Consider the following 6,318-nt stretch of genomic DNA (forward strand, 5'->3'; position numbering starts at 1 on the left):
CTAACCTGGACATGCTCAGGGAGATGCTGGGCCACTTAACAACTGACAATCACATGCAAGAGAGCCCTGAGGAAAGTACATGTGCTTATGTAGAGGTCACTGCAAAGGGCAAAAATAATGACATTCTCCATTCTCCATAGAGATAGATAGATAGATTTAGACACACACACACACACACACGCACACACACACACACAGAGAGAGAGAGAGAGAGAGAGAGAGAGAGAGAGAGAGAGAGAGACTTGCTACTATTGCAGCATAAGATAATTGATTAAAAGAGAATAGATGTTGGAGTCAGAAGTCCTGGGTTTGAATCCTGACTTCATTGCTGAGTTGCTGAGTGTCCTTTGACAAATCGTGTAATCTTCCTTAAGCTCATTGTTCTTACTTGGAAAGTGTGACAATAATAATTAATATGCCATGGAGTTGTGGAGATAAATGAAATATATGATGACATAAAATTAAAGCTGAATGATAAGTGTAAATAAATTTGGAGACTATGATGAGCTTTGTAGATAGATGTTGGCTTTCATCAGTATCATTTATTTTGTTCTTATCTGGGTGTGAGCTGTAGTAACTAGATTTCTTTGATAGTAATTGTACTGGGGTGACTCTTAAACTCTGGGTTGCTCAATGTATTCTTCAGTTTCCAGGACTTATGTATCTTCCCTTGAGTGCACAAAAGAGAACTAATATTTTTTGAGAGACAACTATGTACTAAGTACATGAAACCTTCCACTACAGCTGTATATGGATGGTGTTATACTCAGCCTCCAAGATGGCCCCCAAGGATCATGTCTTTTGCTATTCACATCCTTGTGTAGCCCCTTCCCACACTGTGCCAGCACTGGTCAGTGTGACCAATAGAATATGGCAGAGAATATGGTATGCCACTTCCAAATCAGATTATAAAACACACTGTGGCTTCCATCTTGGGTACTCTCTCTTTCTCCCTCTCAGATCTTGTGCTTTGGGGAAATCAGATGCCATGCTATGAGAGGCTCACAAGGTAAGAAACTGAGACCCCTTCTAACAACCATATGAGTGGACTTGGAAGTGGATTATCTAGTCCCACTCAAGCCTTCAGATGATTACAGCCCCAGTAGACAACTTGATAGCAACCTCATGAGAAGCTCTGAGCTTGAACCACCCAGCTAAGCTACTCCTAGATTCCTGACCCTCTGAAACTGTGTAAGATAATAGATGTTTGTTGTCTTCAGCTACTAAGTTTTGAGTTAATTTGTTATGCAACAATAGATAACTAGTATAGGAGGTTTGATCGTTCCTGTTTTATAGATGAGAAAGCTATGAATCAGAGAGGCTAAAGTATTTTTTTCAAGGTCAGTTGAAAATACTAGATTTGAACCAATTCTTTTTTACTTCAAAACCAGCATGATCTACCACTAAATATTCTGCCTTCCCACGGTGAAAATGCACTGTTATCCTGAAGAGGGAAAAAAATAAACATAAAAATGAGGCTTTTCAAGGAAGACACTTTCTTTTTATACATAATTTTTATGATTACTCTAACTGAAGGCCCAAAGAATTATTTTGAATAATGAGTACCCTAAACCAAATATAAAACAGAGTTGGTTGGGAGGAGGGGAAGAATCAGTTCGTTTTTACACGATTGTCTCGCTATCCACCGAATGCCAGGTTCTTCTGATAAGGCTGGATGTGATTGGATGGTTCCTATTCTCATGAAGCTTACAGTCTGCTGTGGAAAAATAGCTCAATAGAAGACTACAGTTAGACGGTTTAGAATAGTAATTGAGAGCTCTAGAATCTGGAAGAGTTTGGTAAAAATCTACCACTTAGCATCTGTGTGATCTTGGACAAGTAACTAATTGCTCACTATGCAAAGGACTTTGCTAAACTCCTCAGATTCATCTTCTCTTTCAGTGCTAAGCTCTTTACATGCATTATCACACATACCAAGTGCTAAGCTCTTTACATAATTATCCCATTTAATCCTTATGACAATCCTGTAAGGATTATTGCCCTAATTTTACGGATTACTACCTATCTCATTGGGTTGCTAAGAGAATTAAAACATATAGTCCACATAAAGAGCTTGATCCAGTGTCCAGCTCACGTAAGTGCTGTCTAAGTGACTTAGTGTGGGTTACTCCAGAATCAGTCCCTGAGACGAGATTATGTATGCAAGCAGTTTATTTGGGAAAGAATTCAAGAAGCTATGAGAGGGCTTCCCTGGTGGCACAGTGGTAGAGAGTCCGCCTGCCGATGCAGGGGACATGGGTTTATGCCCCGGTCCGGGAAGATCACTCATGCTGTGGAGCGGCTGGGCCCGTGAGCCATGGCTGCTGAGCCTGTGCATCTGGAGCCTGTGCTCCGCAATGGGAGAGGTCACAACAGTGAGAGGCCCGCGTACCGCAAAAAAAAAAAAAAAAAAGCTATGAGAGAGTAAATAAGTGACATAGGGAGAGGAAGCAGCTAATAAAGAGCGCGTTAACAAGCAGGTTACTTCCGTGGGCACATGGGGCTCAATCCCACCAGGTACTCCGAGGCACAGTGTGGAGCACACCTCAGCATTGTCCCAATAGAACTACAAAGATGAGTTATTTATTTACCAACTTGTCTGCTTCATTAATTGAGGGTAACCATGCAGAGCTTCCAGCCTGCCCTGGGTGTGGGTCAAACATGCTCTCTGAGCAAAGAACACCTTCAGGCAGAGGCATAGGAATCTCTTGAATAGGGGAAACAACTGCAGAAGACTCAGAAGTGGGCCCAGGAAGCATCTGTTTCAAGTAACTCTTTTTAATATTACTGTTAATTATAAGTTAGTATTACAGAATGTGATAGGAATATGGCATAGCTTGTCTTGGAACACATGTGAGGCTCACCTTCTATACTTGGGCAAGAAAGTTAGGACAGGCTTCTCAGATATGAGGAGTCAATGAGAAATGAATAGAGGTTTGGGGGAGAAAAGAGAGTAGAGAAGTGTTCCAGGCAGAGAGAAGCTTGTGTGAGAAGTCCAACCACGCGTCAAGAGAAAAGAAGGCTTATTCTAGCAAGTGAAAGAAATTTGGTTGTCTGAATTTTCAGTTGAAAGGAAAGAGCCTTGAGAGTTAAGTCTGAAAGGTCAGCCTATATAAGTCAGATCCTGCAGGCCTTATAGGCCATATTGATGAATTTAGGCTTTATCCTGGGAAAAAATGGAAATCCTTAAAGGATTTTTAGTAGATTCATGTTCTGACATTTCATTCAAGTCCCTGTGAGGAAAGTAATTTGGGGAAAAGGAAATTACTTTGGGTGAAAGCGAAGGGAAAGATTAGAGAAGCAGCTGCAGTAGCTTAGAGAAGAGTTAACGTGGACTGGGTGAAAATAGAATGAAGGCTTAATAGTGAACATCCATATGTCACACAGCTTCTGTGGGCCAGGAATTTGGGAACAGCTTGTCTGGAGGTTTTGGCCCAGGATTTCCCATGAGGTTGCAGTCAGAAAGTTCACAAGGACTGCAGTTATCTGAAGACTTGACTGGGGCTGGAGAATCTGTTTGCAACATGACTCACTTGCATAGATGTTGGCAACAGGTCTCAGTTCCTTGCCATGTGGAGCTTTCCATAGGGCTGCGTGATGCCTTTGTAACATGACATCTGCTTTCCTCTATGGTGAGTGAGATGCTATATATTATAACCTAGCCTCAAAAGCCACACTCCATCATTTCTGAAATATCCTGTTGGTCACCCAGGCCAGCCCTATCCAATGTGGGAGGACGCTGTACTCTATACAAGAATGTAAATACCAAAAGGCTGGGACCATTGAGGGCTACCTTGGAGGCTGGCTGTGACACTCTGACCTTGCCCTCAATGGTTCATATCCCTCCCACATACAAAACACACTGACTCCTCCCCAAGGCTCCCCCAAATCGCATTCTATCACAGTATCAAATTGAAGTCCACAATCTTATCCTTTTGATCTGAACTCCTGAACTCAAGAGAAAAATAATCTGCCCCCAACACAATGGTGGGACAGGCATAGGATAACTGCTGTAGACATTCCTATTCTATAAAAGTCACCAGAGCAATTTTGAAATCTAGCCAAGAGAATGTTGGAAATCCCTTAATTAGTGCTCAGTCTTGCTCATGCTTATCTCCATGATATCATTTTATATTTTTTATTTTTTTTAAACATCTTTATTGGAGTATAATTGCTTTACAATGGTGTGTTAGTTTCTGCTTATAACAAAGTGAATCAGCTATACATATACATATATCCCCATATCTCCTCCCTCTTGCATCTCCCTCCCACCCTCCCTATTCCACCCCTCTAGGTGGTCACAAAGCACCGAGCTGATCTCCCTGTGCTATGCGGCTGCTTCCCACTAGCTATCTGTTTTACATTTGGTAGTGTATATATGTCCATGCTACTCTCTCACTTTGTCCCAGCTAACGCTTCTTCCTCCCTGTATCCTCAAGGCCATTTTCTAGTAGGTCTGTGTCTTTATTCCTGTTTTGCCCCTAGGTCCTTCATGAACTTTTTTTTTTTTTTTTTTGGATTCCATATATATGTGTTAGCATATGGTATTTGTTTTTCTCTTTCTGACTTACTTCGCTCTGTATGACAGACCCTAGGTCCATCCACCTCACTACAAATAACTCAATTTCGTTTCTTTTTATGGCAAGTAATATTCTATTGTATATATGTGCCACATCTTCTTTATCCATTCATCTGTTGATGGACACTTAGGTTGATTCCATGTCCTGGCTATTGTAAATAGAGCTGCAATAAACATTTTGGTACATGACTCTTTTTGAATTATGGTTTTCTCAGGGTATATGCCTAGTAGTGGGACTGCTGGGTCATATGGTAGTTCTATTTTTACTTTTTTAAGGAACCTCCATACTGTCCTCCATAGTGGCTGTATCAATTAACATTCCCACCAACAGTGCAAGAGGGTTCCCTTTTCTCCACACCTTCTCCAGCATTTATTGTTTGTAGATTTTTTGATGATGGCCATTCTGACTGGTGTGAGATGATATCTCATTGTAGTTTTGATTTGCATTTCTCTAATGATTAATGATGTTGAGCATCCTTTCATGTGTCTGTTGGCAATCTGTATATCTTCTTTGGAGAAATGTCTATTTAGGTCTTCTGCCTATTTTTGGATTGGGTTGTTTGTTTTTTTGATATTGAGCTGCATGAGCTGCTTGTAAATTTAGGAGATTAATCCTTTGTCAGTTGCTTCATTTGCAAACATTTTCTCCCATTCTGAGGGTTGTCTTCTCGTCTTGTTTATGGTTCCTCTGCTGTGCAAAAGCTTTGAAGTTTCATTAGGTCCCATTTGTTTATTTTTGTTTTTATTTCCATTTCTCTAGAAGGTGGGTCAAAAAGGATCTTGCTGTGATTTATGTCATACAGTGTTCTGCCTATGTTTTCCTCTAAGAGTTTGATAGTGTCTGGCCTTACATTTAGGTCTTTAATCCATTTTGAGTTTATTTTTGTGTATGGTGTTAGGGAGTGTTCTAATTTCATTCTTTTACATGTAGCTGTCCAGTTTTCCCAGCACCACTTTATTTATTTTTTTATAAATTTATTTATTTTTGCCTGCATTGGCTCTTTGTTGTGCCACGTGGACTTCTTATTGTTGTGGCTTCTGTTGTTGTGGACACGGGCTCTAGGCACACGGGCTTCAGTAGTTGTGGCTCACGGGCTCTGGAGCACAGGCTCAGTAGTTGTGGCGCATGAGCTTAGTTGCTCCACGGCATGTAGGATCTTCCCGGACCAGGGCGCGAACCATGTCCCCTGCATTGGCAGGTGGATTCTTAACCACTGCGCCACCAGGGAAGCCCACAGCACCACTTGTTGAAGAGGCTGTCTTTTCTCCAATGTATATTCTTGCCTCCTTTATCAAAGATAAGGTGACCATATGTGCGTGGGTTTATCTCTGGGCTTTCTGTCCTGTTCCATTGATCTATATTTCTGTTTTTGTGCCAGTAGCATACTGTCTCGACTACTGTAGCTTTGTACTATAGTCTGAAGTCAGGGAGCCTGATTCCTCCAGCTCTGTTTTTCTTTCTCAAGATTGCTTTGGCTATTCGGGGTCTTTTGTGTTTCCATACAAATTGCGAACTTTTTTGTTCTAGTTCTGCGAAAAATGCCAGTGATACTTTGATAGGGATTGCATTGAATCTGTAGATTGCTTTGGGTAGTAGAGTCATTTTCACAATGTTGATTCTTCCAATCCAAGAACATGGTATATCTCTCCATCTATTTGTATCATCTTTAATTTCTTTATCAGTGTCTTATAATTTTCTGCATACAGGTCTTTTGTCTCCTTAGGTAGGTTTATTCCTA

This window comes from Grampus griseus, assembly GCF_964374135.1.
Source record: "Grampus griseus genome assembly, chromosome: 6".
Classification (NCBI taxonomy): Eukaryota; Metazoa; Chordata; class Mammalia; order Artiodactyla; family Delphinidae; genus Grampus; species Grampus griseus.